We start from the raw sequence: 23,226 nt of genomic DNA, 5'->3' as shown, positions 1-23,226 counted from the left end.
AGAAGGGGACATTTACTTGCTCATTATGAAGTGTGTACAACTAATGCCAGAACAGCTAGTATTGGGTTATTCAAGAACTGGCATTTCTAGCCAAACTGGACAAAGATGATAGCACACCTTCACTGACCTAGAAGGTAGCAGTATAACTGTTGTACTTATTTTCTCCTGCCAATTCTTTCCTAAAGATGGTAAAACAGATCAACCGATCATGGCCTCACTTCATTGCAGGGGGATAAAAAGAAAACTGAAGTGGAAAAAATAGTTTTTCTCCATAGGAACCTGCTGTTGTTAACTTGGAGTTCTTTTGCAAAATGCACTATTATGTGCCAGTACAGCTTGTTTCCCTTAGGGATAGAAGGTGGTGCAAGAAAGGTGGTGACAGAAAGGGACTGAGACACACATGTTCTTGTTCAGACTGGGCTGGAAAAGAAACGTGTTACTCAGAGGATGAGAATGAAATCGTCACAATGCATGCGGGCTCATCACCAAAAGGAAAGAAAAGAAGGGCAAGCATATATTGAACATCTAATATGACCCCGGTGTGAATGATAAAGAGGAGACTCCAACAATGACCAGTTTACACAGAATAACTTTCATTCATCCCCTAACGGTTGACTATAATCTGTACTCTGAGCAGACACAATATTCTTTTTCATGTACCTTTCTGTCAATTCTGTAAAGCAACTGACAAAGGAAAACACAAAATTCTCTAGGTATAATGGAAGCAAATGACTTCCATCCTTACAGTCAGGTGTCCTGCAATACCTCCTGCTACATGCTGAGAGCCTTCCCTTCCTCCTCTCATTCCAACACAATGCCTTAAGGTCTAAGTAATGTAATTTACTAGACTGGGAATTCCCCAGTACCCCCTGCAACCCTTGGTGACAGTGTCATTTATGCTTCATGGTGTCTTGGCCTGACACTGATAACATCAGTCTTCATCCCTCATTCTCAGCAGAGCACGCCACTGTGCCTTCCACTGTGCCCTTCTTTGGTGAATGCACACAGATTTACTCCACTCAGTCCTAAATATAATCTTTGCTTGCAATACTCTCATTGGATTTATATTTCTCATTCCAAATGCCACTCTTATTGAAAATTCCAGTTTTCCTGAGGATTCATCCATTAGCGATAAACTAAAGCATTCTATGACTGAGTGCATTAAACCAGCAAGGTGGACATGCACTTAAAATACATCATTAGAGTCAATCTCCATTGCAAATGTTTTACATTATTCAACCAAAGGAATAATGAGTCTGGCCCCAGCCAGTGCCTCAAATTCTAACTGAAGGATAGGTTAAAATCAGCTCCCATGGAGCAGGCAAAAGCGCATGGTGTACGGATGAGATGCATTTCAGAATTTCTGTCATTTGTTATGAATGTGTGGGAGGGAATCACAGTCAGAGCCTAATTTATCACCTTTTCTAGTCTATGATTTCTACAGAAACTTCAGTCTGCAGCAAGGTGCAATCAGGCTGGCAGAGACAATGGTGTGTGTGTGGGGGAAGGATGGGACTGAGCTGTATCTGCAACACCAGGAACTTTGAAAGTCACTTGGAAGGATTTTCTCAGCCTGAAAAGCAATCTTCCATTTTGCTTGTCAGAGAAAAAAATGGGTACAACAGCAGCAGCTGGATACACAGGGGAAAAGACGAGATGGCGATAATAAAAGACAAGTTTTTTTTTTTTTTCTGGAAGAGTTGGCAGGAGGAATGTCCACTGCAGACTGACAGCTCCTAACAACTTAACACCCAGAAAATGGGATGATGATGCTGAGACGGGAACTATAATTAGCAGCATTGGTATCTGGGGCAAGCATGATAGGACATATCATGTAAAGGAAAACTTGAAGTTATTTAAAAAAAAATCCAGCAAGATACGTTCATTGATGGAAGTAAGCCATCACTGTTTTCTATCTGTACTACATTTTAATTTCTTAGCTTATTGGTCTCATTTATCACTTCTTGTCAGATCCCAGGTGAGGCAAAGTCAAGCTGCTGTCACAATTTCTTCTTTAATTTGATAAATGAAGAACAATATCCCAGGAAGGTCATGGAGGAGGCTGAAGGAAATGTCTGATTTGAACTTCTTGCATCTAATTGTATAGCTTCTAAAGGTTAACAACAACAAAAAGATATGTGTTACTATTACCTCACATTGTGAAAAACTGTGGTGGGCAGAAAAGAAGGGCAGGTATACATTTTATGAGATAGAAGATAATTTGCAAAAAAAATAATGACAAGAAAGGGAATAGTATTTGTATTTTTGCTTGTCAGCATTTGGCCATCTCTAGGGACTGCGATGTAACCAGAATCATAATAAATGTAGCATTTTGTGCAGGAATCCATACCACCACAGAGGCTAATTGCTCCTTAAGTTTTTTCCATTCCCACCTGAAATATTTAAAACCTTGCTGGCTTGATTACAACATTAATGCTCTCTCTTTGCTAATGTATACCAGCAGGTCCTACAATTAACACTCACAGATGTTAGAACTGAAATACCCACGTTTAAATAAAAAACATAGTGTGAGGATAAAAATAACATGCTCGACACAATGCAAGTCTGGAAAGACAGGCTTACATTGTACTCATTTAATTGCAAAATAAAAACAACCCCAAAGTAGTATTAGTAACCTATGGAGAACAAAATCACTCTACAAATGCAGGATTCTGTTGACCAAGCAATAGTGGACCAGAGGCCAATCCATTGTTGGTTAAAACCAACATATGCCCTGGAAATCTCCAACACATCCTTATGAGACAACGCTATAAATAAGAATAACACCATCATCATTTCACAGAATACTCGCTGGCTCTGTGCTCGTGTGCACTACCTTACTGAATCTTCAGGATCACCCTCGGAAGTGGGTAGCCATTCCCCCCTTTTTTTAACCAGTTTCAAATAAAGACACCCAGGCATACGAGAGGCCTAAGAGATGTTAAGCCAATAGATCAAGGTCAACAGGAGCTAAGCCAAGATTTGCTTGGGGTCTATTTCCTCCCAAAGCTCTCATCTCACTTTAGTCACTGTGCCACACTGTCTGACACAGTTGGATGAACGTGATTTGCCGTCTTCATTTCTCTGAGGCTTGTGGAATGATTACCCTCTTGTCTCATGTATTTCACAGATGACATTAAACTGAAAAGCAGGGAACACTTACAGCCATTCTCATTCTCTGGAAATGTCACAGCCTGGCAGGCAGTGGGATGGGACAGCATCATCTCTGAGATCGGGAGCACAACATTTCCCTGAGCGTGCTGCTATTACCTCTCTTTGGTGTTTTTTCTAGCCACAGACTGGTACATTATCACTAACTGTGGTTGCTGTAGACTCAGAGGCCAGATGAAGGGGAGTTTTTCCTTGCTTAACAGATCCTTTAACATGTGTCTACAAAAGTACTATAGAATCAGCATGTACTCACCCTTTCCCCTTCCCACCCCTAAAATCTGCACATACATGTTTTCCTATGTCTAAAGACCTTTCCTCACTGTTCTAGGAGGGGAAAAGAAACAATATTCTAACAATAAGTCCCAATAGGTGAACTTTGTTGAACAGCATTTCCAACAGGGCCACTGCTTTATAAAAAAGAGACTCAAAGATTCCATCACTTCTTCCATCCTTCACTGACACAATTTGTTTATGTATGAGCTGTACCTTTCTTCCTTCAGAAGAGAAAAATGCTGATAAACTATCACGTGTAGATAAATGGCACAGAAAAAAAAAGGAAAACCAACAACTTGGCTGCCTTTTGCTATTTAAACAGAGACCTGTTTATTTCCCAATATACCACTTACCAGACAGATGCAAAGATGTGGGCAAACCAGTTATCAGAATTAACAGAGTGATTTTGCTTGCACTACATATTCTGATTTGTATGAATCTTATTTTTAGCCAGGCACAAAGGGCAATAAATGGAAAATCTTATTGTAACCGCTACTTTTTCTGGGCCACCCACACAACTCCACCTACCACACAATTTCACAAATGTAAAAACCCAGCCTAGGGTTTGTCCTAACAAGTGATGCAAAGTGGCTAACATGCGTGACATTTTTTTCCAGTCAGTGTTTGTACTTTCATTCCTTTTCTGTATCAGGACTTTCAGGGAAAACAAGGCTGAGTGATCTCTGAGTACGTTCAAAGACTCTAAGTTGGTGTGTAATTCAATGTTCCACCAAGCCTGCCACAAACCACATGCCAGTCGACCTTGAGCAAACAAATACACCCCAAAGTTTTCTATTTGGGACAGGTAATGCTATAATATTTCCTTTTGAAACAATGATGGCATTTGCAAAGTTTTCTTTTAGTTTACAGAAACACAGTTTATAAACTAGAGCAGGCTCTTAGGAATGACTTTGCCAAGCATAAGCCAATAGCACTAGCCTGAGATCTGCTTAAATCAGGACAGTTATTCCTTGTCCTCCCTACTTTCTGGGCATTTTCTCTGTTGGCCTTGACCACATTTTACCACCCCTCAGCTTAAAGCTTACGAAGCACTACCTCACACATGAAAGTTATTGAGGAGTTGGGAGTCTGGTGTTTATGGACAACCACCTTGACAACAAAGAAGAAAGATTGAAAAAAAAAGAAAATATTGATAGAAAGCATGTTTTCTTAGATCACAAATGAAATATATATATACATATATATATGCGTGTATGTATACATATATATGTATATATATATATATATATATCTTTTCAGTTGTGGGGCTTGAACTCGGGACCTGGGCACTATCCTTGAGCGTTCTCAAAGCTAGCACTCTACCACTTAAGCCACTGACCACTTGCAGCTTTTTCTGTGGATCTAATACCAAGGAATCGAACCCAGGGCTTCATGCATGCTAGGCAAGCACTCTATGCTAGGCCACACTCCCGGCTCAACACAGTATATTTTTGATTACTCACTCTACAGATTTTTAATGAAAAGCAAGTTACTGAGGCCTCTAGGTACTTAAAAAAATGCTCGTTGTTCTCTAAGTCCTCTGCAAAGAATGCTAGTAAACATACGCAGGCAGTGACTAATAATTAAACATTTAGATCGATAAAATAAGTAAGACACAAAAGAAGTCAATTCAGAGAAAAAAATCATTACCTGTGTGCTTGCTCATTATCCAGAAAGTAGAGGAAATGTTCATTCATCCTCTGGTAGCTAACACATACCCAGCAGAGCAACGATGTTCAGTTCATGCAGACACCAGAGCTAATGTGATGTCTCAGGAGATCTCTTCTGGGCTTTAATCCACTAGCGTCAGAACTTCTGATTTGTGTTGTAAAAACACAGGCAAGTAATTACAAAAAAAGTGGGTCACACACCACTGAGAAACAACCACATCGCCCCCAAGAAAGACTTCAAATGACTGTGCCATGACAAGGTGGGAGGGGTCTGAACACAGTGAAAGCAAAACTTTTATGTGGTGAGAAGCATTTTAGTTTTCACTAGTTTAGGTTAGAGAAAGTTGATCTCACTGCCAACTACAAAGCCAACTAACTTTTAGTGTGCTCTTGAAATTATATGCCAAATGTTGGCTGTTAATGTAATGGGAAATTCATATACAGTGTCATAAACAACCTGGAGAGTCTCAGAATTAGATGACATGTCAACCACCTAAGAGCTTGAGCTCTACACAGTCAAGTGAGACAGACAAACTGAAACTGAAGATAAAGAACCAAATTCTTACTATCCACGTTAGCAATCTCCTTCCCTGAGTCAGGAGCAAAATACTGTATACCACTTCCCCACCCCTGTACTCCATCCGGAGGTCAAGCACAATCACAGATATTGTCAAAGCACCCTTCAACATCTGCAGGAGGACAGTAATATGGAGTTACCTGAATTGCATCCATTCTTTCATCTATCTGTCACCCAAGACCTTGAGAATTATTCAAGCCAATCCGTACTAAATCCATGTTACTTAAAGGACACCGATGGCTGCAGTATCTGCTTTCAAGGAACTTAGTGTCTTGTACCAGGGATAAGATCTAGCTAGAACCAATACCAAACACAGGCCATTTGCTAAAACAAAATAATCTTATACAGCTGCTTACTAAGCACTTTCTAGTCTATTCTCATTTCCCATATGAATCTCCTATGTTTTATCTGGATTTTCCTTCCTATTACCTTGGGTAAAGGTTAGGGCTCACCCTAGTCCTAAGTCTGAGCACTCTCTAAAGGAGATACAGTTTAACTATCCTCTCTAATTTACAGAGATACAGCATAAACCATGGAGACAAACTTCACTCCAGAATAATCTGAAGAAATGCTGCTATGAAAAGGAACAAGGATGCAAAGTTGAAAGAACACTGCGGATCCCAACATAAGAAGGCTTATGCTTTAATGATATATTATTGTCATCTATTACAGAGTTAGAATTTTATTGAAATCTAAGTTGTTTGTGGTATGAATAAGGAATAGGATATGTGGCTATATCTGCTAAATCCTGTTTCTGCCAATGTGGCTTACAGTATATTGATTATTATTTTAAAATAACCATTGTAAAGGCATTGTATACAATCAAATCCTCTTTTATGATTCCAGGAGGCCCACAAAGATCTTGAGGACTACTCCATATCATTTTATAGGCAGAATATCCACATAATAACAGATATTGATGAGTCTATGCAAGTATCTGCACAAGAATCAATTAATATAATTTGAAGGAAAAAAGTAAGAGACTGTCATCCAATACAATGTCATCCGATGTCATCTGTAAGGCCAGGAGTTTGGCCTAATGGTAGAGTGCTTGCCTAGCATGCCCGAAGACCAGGGTTCGATTTCTTGGTACCACATACATAGAAAAAAGCCAGAAGTTGATAACATCACTCCTGCCTGTACTGTTATTACTCGTGTAGCTAATAAAAAATTAATCTTGATGATGCCAAGAACGGAACAGAACTGTGAAACTGTTACAAATTATGAATCTATTACAAATAATAAAACACATTCTTCTTTTGAAAAGCCAGAATTAGCTTTAAAGATCACATACATAGCTAGGAACTGGTGGTTCACTCCTGTAATCCTACTTACTCAGGAGGCTGAGATCTGAGGATCGAGGTGGGAAGCTAGCCCGGCAGGAAATTCCACGAAACTCTGACCTCCAATTAACTAGCAATCAAAAGTGGACTTGTGGCACAAGTAATAGCACAAAAACTCAAAAGACAAACCAGGCGAGGTGGCTTATGTCTCTAATCCTAGCTACTCAGGAGGCTGAGATCTGAGGATTGCGGTTCAAAGCCCATGAGACTCATCTCAAATTAACCACTAAAAAATGGGAAGTGGTGCTGTGGCTCAAGGGGTAGGGCAGTAGCCTTCAGCTGAAGAGCTCAGGGACAATGCCCAGGACCAGAGTTCAAGCCCCATGACTGACAAAAAACAAAACAAAACAAACCAACAAAACCTCAAAGACAGCATCCAGACCTTGACGTTAGGACTGGCACACACATAAAAACAAATCACATAGTTTTCAAGTGACTATGGAAGCTAAATACATAGGCTCATGAAATTACTTTGTTACTTTTTTTTTTTTTTGCGGTTATAGGGTTTGAACTCAAGGCCTCATTAGTTGAGCCAGGCCCAAAGTCCTTTTTGCTTTAGTATAAACTAAAGGTAGTTTCATGCTTTTTCCTAGGTTACCCTCAAACCATGATTCTCACATATTTACTTCCCTCACAATTGGGATTACAGGTATGTGTAACTGTGCTCAGCTTTATGTTATTATTACAATTATTATTGTAAATGTGATGTAGAGAGGGGTTACAATCAGGTAATGAGTACATTTCTTTTTAGACAATGTTACCCATTCTCACTCCCAGTTTTTCCCTTCTGTTCCTACCCCTAAGTTGTATAGTTCATTTTCAACATAGTGTACATGTTATTCTTAAAACCAGTTATACCATAACCTTCAGATTATTTCTAAAGCATTCACTGAAATCTAGTGCTTAAACTCTGGTCCTGGAAAGGCAGTAGAAGGCAAATCTTGCAGTTTCTCAAGAAAAAAAAAAGAATGTCATTTTCTTTTCTCATCGAACATTTTAGAGTCTTATTAAAGGTGGAAAACAACTACAATGGAACCTCAGCTAAAAGGACTAGTTAAGAACAAAACAAATTTTTGTTGTTGTTGTTTTTTCAATTTCCTGGTTGACAGCTAATAAATGTTATTTTGTTGAAAACCTTTCCACAGCAGTTTCTTTTCCTAATTATAAAACATTTAACCATTCTCAGTGATTCAGCAGGTCAATGTCACCAGCTATAAATACCATCCAGTGTGTATTTCTCATACACAGAAAACCAAAGTTATCTTGTTTTTGGAGCACTTAGTTCTGAAAAGGGGAAGTGGGGTGTGTGCGGTAGGGCAGAGGGGTGAAGGGTAGTTGGGGTGTGTGGGAAGGCTGGGGTGAGGGTAGAAAATAGGAAGCTCAGTTAATTCAGAGTCTAGTAAACTGAGTTCCAGGTAGCTATACAATCCGTAAACACAAAGTTCCTCTGGAGCAAGACTCATCTGACTCTGGTCAAACAAGGATACACTCGAGGGGCTCCTCTATCTTGTGTCAGTTTAGCTGGGTTATGGTCAATTTCCTAGTCTTCTGGGGGTGGGGGCTGAGGGAATCTGTGTCAGTATGCCCACACAAAACTGTGCTCTCTGAACTGAGCTGCATTTATTTGGATTAGATTCCATATTGATGCCTTTCTGCTAAAGTTTAGGGTGCTGGGTCAACATGGATGTCAGCTATGTCCATGTTCTCTTCTCCCTTGAACTTTTTCATCTGCATTTTTCTTTCTTTCTTTCTTTCCCTTCCTTCCTTCCTTCCTTCCTTCCTTCCTTCCTTCCTTCTTTCCTTCCTTCCTTCTTTCCTTCCTATCTTCCTTTTTCTCGCTCTCACTCTCTCCCCTCCTTTCCCTCCCTCTCTTCCTCCCTCTTTTCCTTCCTTCCTTTCTTTATTGTGAGTCCTAGGGCTTGAACTCAGGGTTTGGGCACTGTCGTTGGACAAATTTTGCTCAAGGCTAGTGCTCTGCCACTTGAGCCACAGTGCCACTTCCAGCTTTCTCTGTGTATGTTTTACTAAGGAATCAAACCCAGGGCTTTGTGCGTGCGAGGTGAGCACTCTACCACTAGGCCACATTCCCAGCCCTGAATTTTCTTTTCTATAAAACGTTTTAATTGGCTGAGTGCAAGAGACTCATTTTTGTGATATTAGCTACTTGGGAGTCAAGATCTGGAGCACTGAGGTTTGAAGCCAGTCCTGGCAGAAAAGTCTATGAGGCTCTACCTCCAAGTTACCAGCAAAAAGCCAGGCCGGAAGTATGTCTGAAATGGTAAAGTACCAGCCATGAACAAGCACAGGGCCCTGACTTTAAACCTTAGTACCATTGTGTGTGTACACATGCATGTGTACTCTCCAACCCCCCAACCCCACCAAAACCACTACTTTAATTTTTTTTCTTTCTTAAATGTCATAGCAATTGACTCAGAAACATTTTTTGCTTTGCCCTGGTCTCTACCACCTACGTGAAAGCATGAAGCTTTTTTTTTTTTTCTCAGCAGATTTGGAAAGTGGTGTGAGAACAAACTAAATTTCCATATGTTATTCTTTAAATTCACGACTTCATTTTATGTCTTCTTTTGGTTTTTACCATTTCCTTATGACAAATGTGCGTCTGTATGAGTAGGTACATATGCATGCATATATACACACAAGTCTTGATATGTTAAAGAAAAAGACAATTGAGGATACTGTATTGAAACTAGGAACTCCTATACACTACTCCAGAAATTCTAACCTCTTATCACCTTCAGGGACAAGACCTGAAGATCATGGTGACCTGAAGCAAACATGACTCTTGGCATGTAGAGAATCTGCTGTTATTCTTCAAAGACATCATTCTGGAAACAGAATAGAAGAAAAAGCCAAAAAAAAAGGGCTAGCCAGTAGGCTAATCCAGAGGGTTAGCATATTCTCATGAGACTGCAGGTTGTTCAGTGACTTGTTCTATGATTTCTGTACACCAATACCATAGTATAGAATTCTGGTGGTCAGGTGAAATCTCACTTTGCTGGACAATATAAAGAGGCATCAAAGAACAAGATGTGGTATTTGTACACAATGGAATTCTATGCTGCTGTCAGAAAGAATGACATTGCCCCATTTGTTAGGAAATGGAAAGACTTAGAAAAAAATCATATTAAGTGAAGTAAGCCAGACTCCAAGGAACTTAGGCTCAATGGTTTCCCTCATTTGTCATAATCAGTAGAAACCTTGGGCTCTCCTAGCTGAGACTTGCAATAGAGCAAAACCTTGATATAAAAGGCCATACAGTATGACGCTAAATGAAAGGATCTCTAGGATATAGAAACATAAGCCATATAATGAATGATTGTTGTTCTTAAGGTACTATGTTATCTCTCATCTCTTTTGCTGTCCCTTGGTTATCTCATATTGTTACAGTATCTCACTTTGTTACCTGATACATTGGATATATTTGTATTTGGTTATTTGAAATTGGATAGGGAAGGGGAGAAACAAGATGAGGAGTGGGGGTGGGGTGGGGATGAGGGAAATGGGGACCAAGACATGTGAAAGGGTATCAATGTATGGGAATTAATGCACCATGTATCTGGCAAATATCATGTAACCCTTCTATTAATTACAATAAAAAATATATGAAAAAAAGAAAGAAAAGAGGCATCAAAGAAGTTAGAGGCCTTATGGCAAGAGAATCAACTGCTTGCTCTCAGTTTTCTGTTTCTCCTATACTGTGCCCAGTAGCAAGTCTACAATCCTGCCTTTCTTCCTATACACCTGCCTCTACTGAGTGAGGCCATTAGGAGTTATAGTCAAGCACAAATGCCCTAACCCTGTTGTCACAGTGCTCCCAGCATGTGCTGGAGCACATGATCAGCACTAGATCAGCTCAGCTATAGGTGGCTGACAACATTCTTCCCTCCATCCCAGTGAGGCATGCTTCTCTTGGTGGCATTTTCCTTGACACTACAGATCTTTTTAACAAGTTTCCTTGATGGATTCCAATGTGTTTGTCTTTTTTTTTTTTGGTGTCACATGGGGCTTGAACTCAGGGCCTGGGTACTATCGCTGGGCATTCTCAAGGCTAGCTACCACTTGAGCCACAACACCACTTCCAGGTGTATGTGGTACAAAAGAATTGAACCCAAGGCTTCTTGCATGCCAGGCAAGCACTCTTCCACAAGGCTATACTCCCCAGCCCCCAATAGGTTTGTCTTTACACCAGCAGGAAACACATTCCTAAGACTTGAATCAATTTTTCTTATTGTGGTAACAGACATAAAATGTATCATTTTGATAATTTTAATGCACACTGTGGTGATGTCAAGTACATCATATTGTTCAACCCTTATCACCTTTTCTGTCCAGAATCATATTTTCATCTTATCTATTAAGTAATACTTTCCCTCATTTCTCGATTCCCCTTTCCCAGCAATGACCCATCAATTTCCTGACTCTACAAAACTGATAATTCTAGGTACTTCATGTAAGAGCAATTACAGATTTCCCTTTTGAACCTAGCTGATTTTATTCTTCAGGGTTTATCCACATGGTGGCATGTGCCAGAATTTTATACCTCTTTAGACTGTACAATATTCCACAGTGTGTATATACCTCAGTTTTGAATTCATTCATCTGTTGATGGGCATGTGAGCTGTTCTTTCCTTTTGATTACATTATATACTGCTGCTATGAGCATGGAACATAAATACCCGTTCAATTCCCTGCTCAAACTTGTCTGGGTTTCCTACCCAGACATGGAAAACCCAGACATGGACTTGCTGGATCGCATAGTATTTTTGTTCCAGTGTTTTCAGGACTTCAGTTTTATAAAAAGAATAAACCTTTGAGTTTTAGTTTTAAAGAAGAATTGAGCAGAAAGTATAGAGATTCTCCCATAATCTCTTCTCCTGACAGTATCTTTTTTTTTTGTGGTACTAAACTCAAGGTCCCAACTCGCTAGGCAGGCACTCTACCAACTGAGCTATGCCTTCAGCATGGTAGTATTCCATTTTATGGAGTCTCTGAGAGAGATGAGGAAACTTTTTTTTCTTGCCAAGGTCCATTTGGATAGTATCATTTGTATGCCACACAAAATGATCAAAACAGGCAGATGGCTGTGGCTAGCTGATGTGTAGTATGCAGAAAAATATAGTCTGTTTTGTAATGTTCCATAATGATGCTGGGGCCTTATATATCCCTTGGGCCAGAAGCCTGCCCCTATAAGCCCTTGGTGACAAAATAGTCTCTCCAAGTGTGCAGGGAATGATCTAGGCAGGTTCTGCCTTGTCTAGCTAGCTTTCATAGCCCCAAATTTACCGAAGGTGGCACAACAGCTTCTTCCTTCCACTTGCAGGTCTGACAGAGCACAGCCTACCCACAGAAATGCCTGGTATGTACATGTGCAGATTCATAGCATGGCAAAGCAGAGGTTTTGGATCGGAAGTGTCTGATCCGAACCTTTTCTTTTTCTTCCTGCCAAATATGCCTCAGAAACTGACAATTTCCCCTCCAAGAATGATGTGCAGAACAACTAGCAGTGCCTGACATACACGCTAAAGTTTGCAAGGGTGGAGTAGTAGATAATTGCATCACTTGCAACTCTGTCAATCCTGTACCATCTCAGTTGTTCTTGGAGAAACTGAGGAGGATATCTCTGGGTAAATTCCACCAGGAATTCTTTCATCACCTGTCACTTTTTGTCTTGCTTTACTGCCCTTGGGAGTTTATTTTAAACATGTGCATTTCAATCTATCTCCGGGACATTTTGGCTTCATACTATTAGTGTTGATGCAATCAATGAGTTCCTTCATTACATAGTTCCTTGGCAACTGCTTTATTAATAGTGATCATTCTTAATACTAGCCACAAATTCAGAATGTTTCTTTGAATGATAAAATGAACACATCCAAGTAGCATATTATAAATCACAGATTTAAATGCTCAGCAATTTCTCAAATATTTTCTGGACAGCACTAGTCATACTGTTTTTACACTCACATTGATTCAATAAAGTAAAAGAAAAAATGTCATTTATAACTCCTACAATAAAAGCTCAGAAATGCACAAAGTATATGCACGCTGACAGGCACCTAACTATACTTGAACGTACCTTCACATGTCCAAATGTGCAATTGTTTTAACCATTCTCCCAAGTTTTTCTATTAATATGGCACAAATGCTCTTCATAAGTAGGTAATTAGCCTATTTGAAGGCAAATGTAGTAATAGCCTGACCCCTAAAATTGATCAGTCCCAAGAATCCCACAAAGCATTGGACTTGCTGACCTGAGTTACTCAGTGGTGATATGCCTCGCTTTTTTAACTGAAGTCACATTTAGGTGGATGCGGGAGAAATAATACTCACTTTGAATGATATTTTTCCACCCCAGGGGAAAAATGGTTGTTCTTTTTCAAGCATAGTGAATGTATCCACAAAGGGACTATTGCTATTCAGTGTCTGTGGCTGATAACAGCATGTACCATCCTGTGTCCTGAAAACCACAGAATATCTAGTACTAGCAGGGAAAGGAGAAGGCTGGCATGTTGCTAGGTGTGGACTCTCGAATATGAAGGAGGGAACAGAGAAGATGTTACAGCTTTTTTTCTGATATATGTTGATGTTTTGAATAAAGCATTCTGTGTGTGTGCGTGTGTGTGTGTGCGTGTGTGTGTGTGTGTGTGTGTGGTGTGTTAGTACTGGGGCTTGAAAAGCCAGGGCCTGAGCACTGTCCTTTAGCTCCTTTGCTCAAGACTTGTGTTCTATCACTTGATCCACAGCTCCACTTGTGGCTTTTTGGTGGTTAATTGAAGGCAAGAGTCTGATGGATTTTCCTGTTCTGCTGGTTTTAATCTGTGATCCTTAGATCTCAGCCTTCTGAATAGCTAGGACTGCCAAGTGTGAACTATCAAAGTGAAAGCAGTGCTTATGATCTAAGGGAGTTCTTGAACCAGCTACTGAAGCATAACTTGGAAATTTGCTTACACAAGCAAATTCCTCACCAGCATCCAATCTACTGAATGAACAGCCCTGAGCCTAAGGCCAACCAGTCTGTATCAAATCCTCTGGGTGATTCTGGTGGTGGCTAACGTTTAAGAAGGGGTGAATTAAGAAATCACCAATGTTCAGATTCTAGCTCTGGAAGTTGTCTCAATTATACCTCTCACAATACTTGGTTAAAACAAAGGTAATTTTTGTGTGCTTAGTTATTTGCTACTATTGCCTAAGAAACCATGTCTCAATACTTAGTTAAGGAAAATAAAATTTAAGTCAAAACTTACATATAATTTTCCCAGGTCCTGTCCTGGCTTTGAGTCTTAGGATGCAGGGAACTGGACAAAGGGAGAGATGAGGAGGCCACAGCAATCCATTCAGACATGGACCCCAAAGCTTGACAGGGCAACCTTGTGATAGATTAGTGAGAGTCCACCTAAGCAGAGAGGAAAAGTTATCCATTACTAGAGTAAACTTTGCAAGTCACCAGTGCACTAGAGTAAACTTTGCAAGTCACCTCCCTACTGCTATCTCTTGATACATTCATTTCATATTTTATAGTCTCTCTAGTGACCTACTGTGTTTTCGGGTATGTGTTTCTTGAACCAAACCATGCAAGCAGAATATACCTAAACAGTTCGAAGTACCAACACTTGGGCTCTACCAGGTAGAAAACTCATTCGTGAGGTGCTTCCTTTAGTAAGCATCCCTCCCCTTGTCCTCTTACCCTCAGGAACCCAAGGGCTGCTCAGGGACAGGCCTATATTTAATCTGTTTACTCCATTTCACCTTGGGAATGCTTTTTCTTTCAAGTTGGAATATTTCCACTCTTGTGGCTCTTAACTAGGGGAAATTCAGGAAGTCAATGATTCACTTGGAAATTCTGGCTAAAGTGACACGATCCTGTTTCTTTTAACATCAGTAATACATATTTTATGGTGATGAATTCATATGCACTTATTATAGAACATGTGGAAAAAATTTAAAAGATAGAGAAAAAAAGAGCAATGGTAATTTGGACACCAATAAATTACTAAAGATATTTTGTTCAGATTTATAAACCCTTCCCTGGAACTCTTAAAGTTGGATATGGGGGCCAGGAGTTTGACCTAGTGGTAGAGTGCTTGCCTAACATGCTCAAAGATCTGGGTTCAATTCCTTGGTACCACATACATAGAAAAAAGCCAGAAGTGGTGCGTGGCTCAAAAGAGCACTAGCCCTGAGTTCAAGCCCCAGGACTGGGAAAAAAAAGTTTGATACTATTCAGAATTCAAATTTATTTTAGAACTTTTTTGGGATCAGTTCTGGGGCTTGAACTCGGGGTCTGGAGATCAACCACTCTACCAGTTGAGCCATGCACTCCCCTTTTGCTCTAGGTCATTTTTATGGACAGTATGTTTTTGTCTGCAGTTGGTCTCAAGTAATTTGGATTGCAGACATGAACTACCACACTTAGCTTTTGATTAAGACAAGGCTTTACTCTTTACTCTGGCTAACCATAAATTATAATCCTCCCATTCTCTACCTCCTGAGTAGCGGGAGGTACCTGGTTATTTTATATTAGAATATATTTTAATGCAGCCACCACTTATCATATATTAGCCTACAAAAGTCTGGATCAGCAACATATTAAACAGAGGCTCACTCTTACTAAGTGGGATAGCACAGAGCCTTATGTCAGGTGTGTTTTACACTATGTTTCATATCAAAGAGGTTCATTTGTCATAATCAGTAGAAACTTTGGGCTCTCCTAGCAGAGACTTACAATAGAGCAAAAGCTAGATACATAAAGACATATAGTATGACGCTAAATGAAATGACGCTCCATGATATAGAAAAAAAGCCATATAATGAGTGATTGTTGTCCTTAATGTACTATGCTATCTCTCATCTCTTTTGCTGTCCCTTGGTTATCTCATATTGTTACAGTATTTTACCTTGTTATCTGATATCGTGTATATATGCTTATTTGTTTATTTGAAATAGGATAGGGAAGGGGGAAAACAAGATGAGGGGGGTGGGGGAAGGGAAATGGGGATCAAGACATGAGAAAGGGTATCAATGTTTGTGAAGTAATGCACCTTCTATCTGATGAATATAATGTAACCCTTCTATTATGAAAAAAAAGAAAAAAAGGTTACAAAAAATGAAAGAACACAAACTAAAATTAAAAAAATCCTGAAACCTTTGGCATTTAGAATACCAAATATGATATGTACCAGTATTTTTTTCAGATACACAAACATGCATAAAGCTTTTCTGTTCAATTTTTAATGTAATTAAGAACGAAAATGTAAATTATAGGAATTTTCCCAAGTTATTTAAAAGCATACTTTTTCCTGTGTAAAATTATATTCCATAGAAAAGCAATCTGTTGAACTAGTACTCTCATTTGGGGGAAATACAGATAGTTTTCATAAATTTTATTGCAAATAACACTTTGAAGTACATATTTGAATATTAGCTTGTAAACCTCACTAACTTATTAGTTACCAGTGTTTTTGTAGGTGAAGGAAAGCCCCCTCATACTTCACATACCTTTCTAAAGTTCTAACCTGGTCAGCAAATTTAGGACATTTTGTTGACTTCTTACAGACGATAGTGAGCAGCTTGCTGAGTTCAGGTAAGAGAGAAATGGTGTTAATACAATGCTTACACCAAGTGACCCAGGCTGAGTGAGGTGTGGACAATGGAGACGCTGTGGCTTGTCCATGGGTCTAAACATAGGAGGGCTAGAAGAAGAGTATAGGAAAATTCACAGACTAGCATGAAAGGAAACCCCTTGAGAAACTATGGCTGAAAAATATAGCTTCTGGAAAACAGAGGCCTTGTTCATCTCTCCCTTAGGGTGGTTTTCTTTTTATTGTTGTTGTTTCGCCATGTTCTTCAGCATGGCGATAGTGAACAGAAAAAGATATGAAGACGAGTGATCAGACTTATTCATGATTATAATCAACCCACGTGGTCACTATGCTTCTGTGTGCTCTCTCTCTCATGGGTTTCTGAGTGCACTGGCATAAAATCGGGCAGCTGGCAAGGTGAAAAGTACATGTTCAGCCATCAGTCCTCCTTATGCCACACATTGTTTGGCAGCCTCAGCTTTTGAACTTCAAAGATCTCCTCCAGCTTAATGTCTCATTGTCATGATGACTCCAGGTCTGACTATAAATCACCAACTTAAGCATTCCATGATTTGTCAGCACCATCTACAGAATCTAAAAAAAGCAAGAAATGTAAGGTAATAATAAGTCTTTTGGAGGTGCTATATTGACATGAAGGAAGCCACATTGGTTTTTGCGCTCTCTCTTTCTCTCTGTCTCTGTCTCTGTCTCTCTCTCTCTCTTTTTTTGCCAGTTCTGGGACTTGAATTCAGGGCCTAGGTTACTGTCCTTGAGCACTTTTGCTCAAGGCTAACGCTCTGCCCCTGGGCCACAGCACCACTTCTGGCTTTTTCTGTGTATGTGGTACAGAAGAATCGAACCCAGGTCTTCATGCATGATAGGCAAACATTCTACAACTAGGCCAACTCCAGGCCCAGGAGGCCGTATCTTTTACAGCATAATTGAGAGTAAAGAGTAAACAATGCAAAAAGAATGCAGGAAGTTACAGACATCATAATATGGTAATAAAACAAACATACAGATGTGTTTTTCCTCAAGATGGCTATGGTGAAGATGGCCATTGCAAGTTTCCCTGGTCCCAAGTTCCTTTTCATTTAGAGATTCTTCTAATTTGGCATAGAGGATGCCACAATTTTCATAGGCTAATAAAGGCAAACTGAGAAGATATTCCCTTGTTAGACAGCATGAATAACCTTACTCTTTCAGTTGAATCATGAATACTCCCCCCCACAATGGTATTTTCCAGTTAGATTGATTTAGAAAAAACAAAATCTCAAAGTGGCTTGTAAGAATATTCTTAGGAAAAAGTGAGTAATACATTAAAAAAAAAAATTGGTGGTATTGGGTTTGAATGCCGAGCTGCTTTTTTGCTAGGTAGATGCTCTACTGTTGAGCCATGCCTCCAGCCATTTTTGCACTGGTATATTTTGAGACAGAGTCTGGATTCCTGCCTGGATGTATGTCTGGATCATAATCAGCCTGTTTATGTTAGGCTTCCCACCATAGCTGTGATGATAGGTGTGTGACACCACACCTAGCTTCTTTCTATTGAGATGGATTCATCGTCTTTTCTGCCTTGGTTGGCCTGGGACCTTTCAAATAGCTTAACTTCTCAAGAAGCTAAGATTACAGGCGTGAGGTATAGGCACACCAAGCCATTTTTCACTTCTCAAGAGTGAGCTACATTGATCTTTTCCAATCATCCTACCTAAAGGTATGATTTTTTCTATTATAAAAATCAAAAGACCAAACATATATAAAGAAGTGTACCATTCCCTTCTCTATAGCTCCTTGTTTTACAATTTCAGCAGCATTCTCCTGATACTTAGGTGTCAAAGTGAGTATAATGCCTTATTAGTGGTTTTCTTTTGCCATAGTCAGATATATGATTAATTTCACAAGCAAAGACTGTAGGGTCTGAAAAGTATGCTGGCTTTAGAGAAAAAGACTCATCAAACAGAACACTTTGGTTTTTTTTTTTTCAGATGAGTCTAATTGCTTGCAGGAGTACAAATATCAAATCACCCCTAATAGCATCAGTGCTTATCAGAAGCTCTCTAGATACTCAAACTGTACAAGCAGCATTTGTAAAAAGCTAATTACAAATTTGGATTCTCTCATTTTAAAAATACTCTTCAAAGCAGCCCACTTCTGCTTCTGTGTTGAACCAAAGTCTATGCAGCTGGCACATTATCAAAACAAAAAAATAATAAAACACATAATTTGAATGAAGTCATTACTTTCAGTGTCACTAAATTCTGAACTGTGAAATGCCACAGGTTAAAAACTAGTAACGCCACATGCTTGTTATCTTGTTCTCAAAAGAGTTAGACTTCTGTACTTCATAGGAGAGATGTGGATCTATTGGCTCATAGAAGCTTTCTAATGCTGGCTGGCCTGTTATTCACTTAGTACTCGTGAGTCTAATACTTCCCACCGGTACTCACAGTTTATGCCTATAACCTTAGCAATTCAGGAAACTAAACCCTGGAGGATCTAAGCCAGTCTTGGAAGAAGAGTCTGGGAGACTCCATCTCCAAATAACTAGCAAAATGCTGGATTGGAGGTGGGAGTCAGTGGTAGATCATCAGTTATGAGCATGAATGCCAAGCAGCAAGAGCACAAGGCACTGAGTTTAGGCTCTTGTGCCTCCATAAAGAAAGGAAGTGGTTCCTCTTGAAGGTCAAAGATATCATAAAGTCAAAGACAGCACCTACCCATTTGTAGTGGTGGTACAACATCCTTGAGTAGCTTCCTAGTCCCTGGGATGGTGTAGGGTTTTTTGTTTTTTTGTTTGGTCAGTCCTGGGGCTTGAACTCAGGATCTGAGTATTATCCTTGGGCTTTTCTCAAGGCTATATCTCTACCACAGAGCCACAGTACCACTTCAGGCTTTTTCTGTGTATGTGGTACTAAGCAATTGAACCTGGGTCTTTGTGCGTGCTAGGAAAGCGCTATACCACTAGGTCAAACTCCCAGGCTGGAGTAGATATTAACTTGCTCATTTTGCTGAAAAGTATATACAGTAATGAGCAATGCTTCTAAAATACAAGAAAGTAATACTGGAAAGTTTAAAACATCGGGTTTTTATTAACTGGCATAGATAGATGTATTACTACTATAACAATGTATACCAACCAAATATCAGTCTAGCTAACAGTCTGCTTGGCTTTCAGTCTCAGAAACATATTTCTGTGGGCTACCTACCCTTTCTTAGCTTTCTTAGCCACTTAGAGTGGGATGAGGTATGTAAAAAGGCCTTTGGTGTTAAGCGTATACTATGATCATGTGGGGATTTTACTTTAAAAATACCTGTTCTCTCCCACACTGCATAATACAACTTTCTGCCTCATGGTTATGTTCAGCATTTATGTAGTTCAACATGGCAGCAGCTAGCCTTGTGTGGCTACTGACCACGGTGACATTTGCTTCATGTGAATGAGTAACTGAGTTTTAACTTTTGTGCATTTAAATGAACTGAAATTTAAATAGCTGCATGTGGTTAGCAGACAATGCAGCATTATCTCAGATACAAGTTCTCCTGAAGGTATTTTAGATTCCACGATTTTACAGGCCAATTCCTACTGCATTCATTGCAACAATATTTACTAACCCCCTCCTAGATTTTGTTCAGATTTGGGTGTCTCAAAACAATGACAAGGTTGGGAATGTGTCTTAGTGATAGAGTGCTTGCCTAGCATGCATGAAGCCCTGGGATCGATTCCTCAGTACCGCATACACAGAAAAAGGCAGAAGTGGTGCTGTGACTCAGGGGGTAGAGTACAAACCTTGAGTACAAGAAGTTCAGGGACGGTGCCCAGGCCTTGAGCTCAAGCTCCAGGACTAGAATAAAAACAAAAAAAAGAAGAAAAAAATGAAAAAAAAAAAACAGTGATGAATAAGAGAATCACAAGCTCTTCCATGCCCTACTGGCATATTTCAACTAGAATGATTTCGAACGACCTCAAAAACTCTCAGAGTGGCTCACCAGATTGGTTGTAGGAAAAGTTGTGGAGGAGATACAACATGCTACACTAAGAATGAAAGCACTGTTTCATTTCTTCCCATTTACTGTTAGAGAAGCTGGGGGAAATTGAAAAACCAGATATCTGAATGTTGACGATTGGTTTGCTTTGATGTAAAATATCATATCCCAGATATGGAAAATTATCTGCATGTTTTTTTCTTGCTTAAGCTTGCTTAAAAGAAAGTCAGTGAGATCTCTATACTTAAGCTAAGAAAACGCAAATGGTATTTAATTACAGCAACGGTTATAAAGATATGCAAGTGAGTCTCCAGCTTCAAACAGTGAGCAAGTGGAACATTTATACCAATTAGGTGTGAAATGATCAGATTTTCTAGAAGGTACTTCTTGTGCAAGTAAGGTTGATTGCATTCTGTATCCTATATCTCGACTCTTAGCTAAGATTGTCTTAGTGGCTTTAATGGGACTTGATAAGCAAAACCCTATTTGTTTTTCTTCAAAACACTATTTTTTTTCTACAGTTGAGGTACTTCTATCTATATCACAAGTCAGTAGCAATAACAAACTTTTTAAAACACAAAAGTGATAAATACTCTTTTGATTCCCAGTATTGCTCCTCATGTCTTCTTATTTTAAATTCTCTTCCATTCTATCTTCATCAATTCTTCCTCTCTTACTGGGATTTACAAGTGATCCAAAGAATACAAAACAAAATATCCAGAATATTAGTTTATGGTCTTATTTCAACCAGAATTACATCTGTCTGGACATCAGAGTCAGTAACATCATGCTTGGGAAGCAAAATAGCTCACTGTCTTATTATCAAGATCAATTCATCAATCTAGAGAGAATCATGTTCAGTGAGACAAGTCAAGACCAAAGGAGCAAAAGGTGCATGGTATCCTTAATATGTGGCTATTAGATCCAAACAGTACAAGAGCAAGGTCTCATTATTTGCGTACCCAATGCTATGGACACGGTATTGAAAATACAAACACAACTATATAGACATAAAAATGTATGACTCTATAGACATAATGTTTTATTACATAGATTAATATGTATCTATGACATACAACCCTCAGCCTAATTTTAATTATGTTCTAAATTATAAGTGCCAGTGACTGTATATAGAGATTCCCTTCTTGAATACTTGTTTGTTAAATACGTCATTTGAAATATGATGTAAAAATCAATGTTAATAAATTCTTTAATTTAAAAATAAGATTGATTCATCACACAAAGCAACCTGATTTTTGCTCAGCAACCCAATGAGATGGCATGTGGAAGGTAAGCCAATCTCACTTTCTGGGTTTAAATTGGCATTTGTGCCAGTGTAGGCTAATTAATTCTTAGTGCTGAAAAAAATGACACTTCTACATCTGTGCGTGTGAATGTGTGTGTGCGCGCGCATGTGCACACACACACACACACACACACACACACACAGATCACCACTACCACTTTTCCCCTGTGGGATGAGTAAAAAGATAATTTAGAGTGATCAGAAAACAAAATGAAGAAGTAAAAAACACACACATCCCATGACCAAAGGTAACTCTCTTAAGTTCTGCGAGTCACCGGTTGTATCAAAATTTCATTGAAATCTTGGTAACAGATTACTGACAAAAACTCTAACTCTGAGCAAACCCAGAGTCCTTATTCATACTCAGAAAGATGAGACCGCATATAGCAGCTTATAGCTACAGGGGTTTTAAAAAGTAACAGGTCAGTTGATGTCAACTTTTTGGAATCGACAAAGATAAAATTTGAAAAGTCTACTTTCCAAACAATCTAAGTGTTTGTGGTTTTAGTCAGACTTTTGGATCAAAGATCTTTTTAAGCTTTTTGTTTCATTCCACTGGCAAAGGAACGTTTTGTAAGAAATGTGCTCTAGCTGCAACAGAAAATGACGGGGGAGGAGATGCTGCCATTTCAAGCAGGATGGAGAAAACAAAGATTCAAAAAGCAGAATTCTGAATTTTTCCACTTACATGTCAGGTTATTAGTTAGAGAATCACAGCTAGAAAATTTACATCTTTGATACTGGAAACACTTATGTTCCCAAATAAAGGAGAATTCAAATTTTTACCTCTACCATAAATGGAAGGCTTAATCAGAACTTCTTGTGTCACTATTTGGAAAATGGAATTGTTAGAAAAGACAATTGTTAGGAAAGAGAATGACACAATAACAACAAAACTCTAAGTGTTAGCTGAGTGCCAGGGGTTCATATCTATAATCCTAGCTATTCAGAGTTCAGAATAAACCTGGAAAGAAAAGTCCTCAAGAACTCATCTCCAAAAATACTCAGCAAAACGCAGGACTGGAGATGTGGTTCAACTGGTAAAGTGTCCAGTGAACTCAGTAGCCCCTGAGTTCAAATTACACTACCATTAAAAAAGGAACACGGAAAACTTGCTTGGTAAAATTTGATTGTGCGTGAAACTTCTATTTTCTGTGAACTGAGGTAGGAATTTTTCAGGTATTAATCACCTATTTAATGGATGAAAGAAGTCTGCTTTAGAGAAGCAAAGTGTCTTGCTAAGTCACATACCTGGAGAGAAGATGCCTCATGATTTGAACTCAAGCTTACTGCCATCCACTAC

At 39.2% G+C, this 23,226-nt stretch overlaps 1 protein-coding gene across 2 annotated transcripts in view; it reads right to left on the bottom strand.

Moving 5' to 3' along the window:
• The window catches only part of Bach2 (BACH transcriptional regulator 2), a 362,229-nt gene that overhangs the window by 145,029 nt on the left and 193,974 nt on the right, over positions 1–23,226 (bottom strand). For both annotated transcript variants that reach the window (XM_090338427.1, XM_090338425.1), the window contains exon 3: positions 14,300–14,448. The gene's annotated coding sequence lies outside the window, so the exon portion shown is untranslated. The remainder of the gene's footprint in view (positions 1–14,299; positions 14,449–23,226) is intronic.

This window comes from Megascapheus bottae, chromosome 8 (assembly GCF_031878675.1).
Source record: "Megascapheus bottae isolate mThoBot1 chromosome 8, mThoBot2.hap1, whole genome shotgun sequence".
In the NCBI taxonomy this organism is placed as follows: Eukaryota; Metazoa; Chordata; class Mammalia; order Rodentia; family Geomyidae; genus Megascapheus; species Megascapheus bottae.
This window is presented reverse-complemented; position numbering and strand designations above follow the sequence as displayed.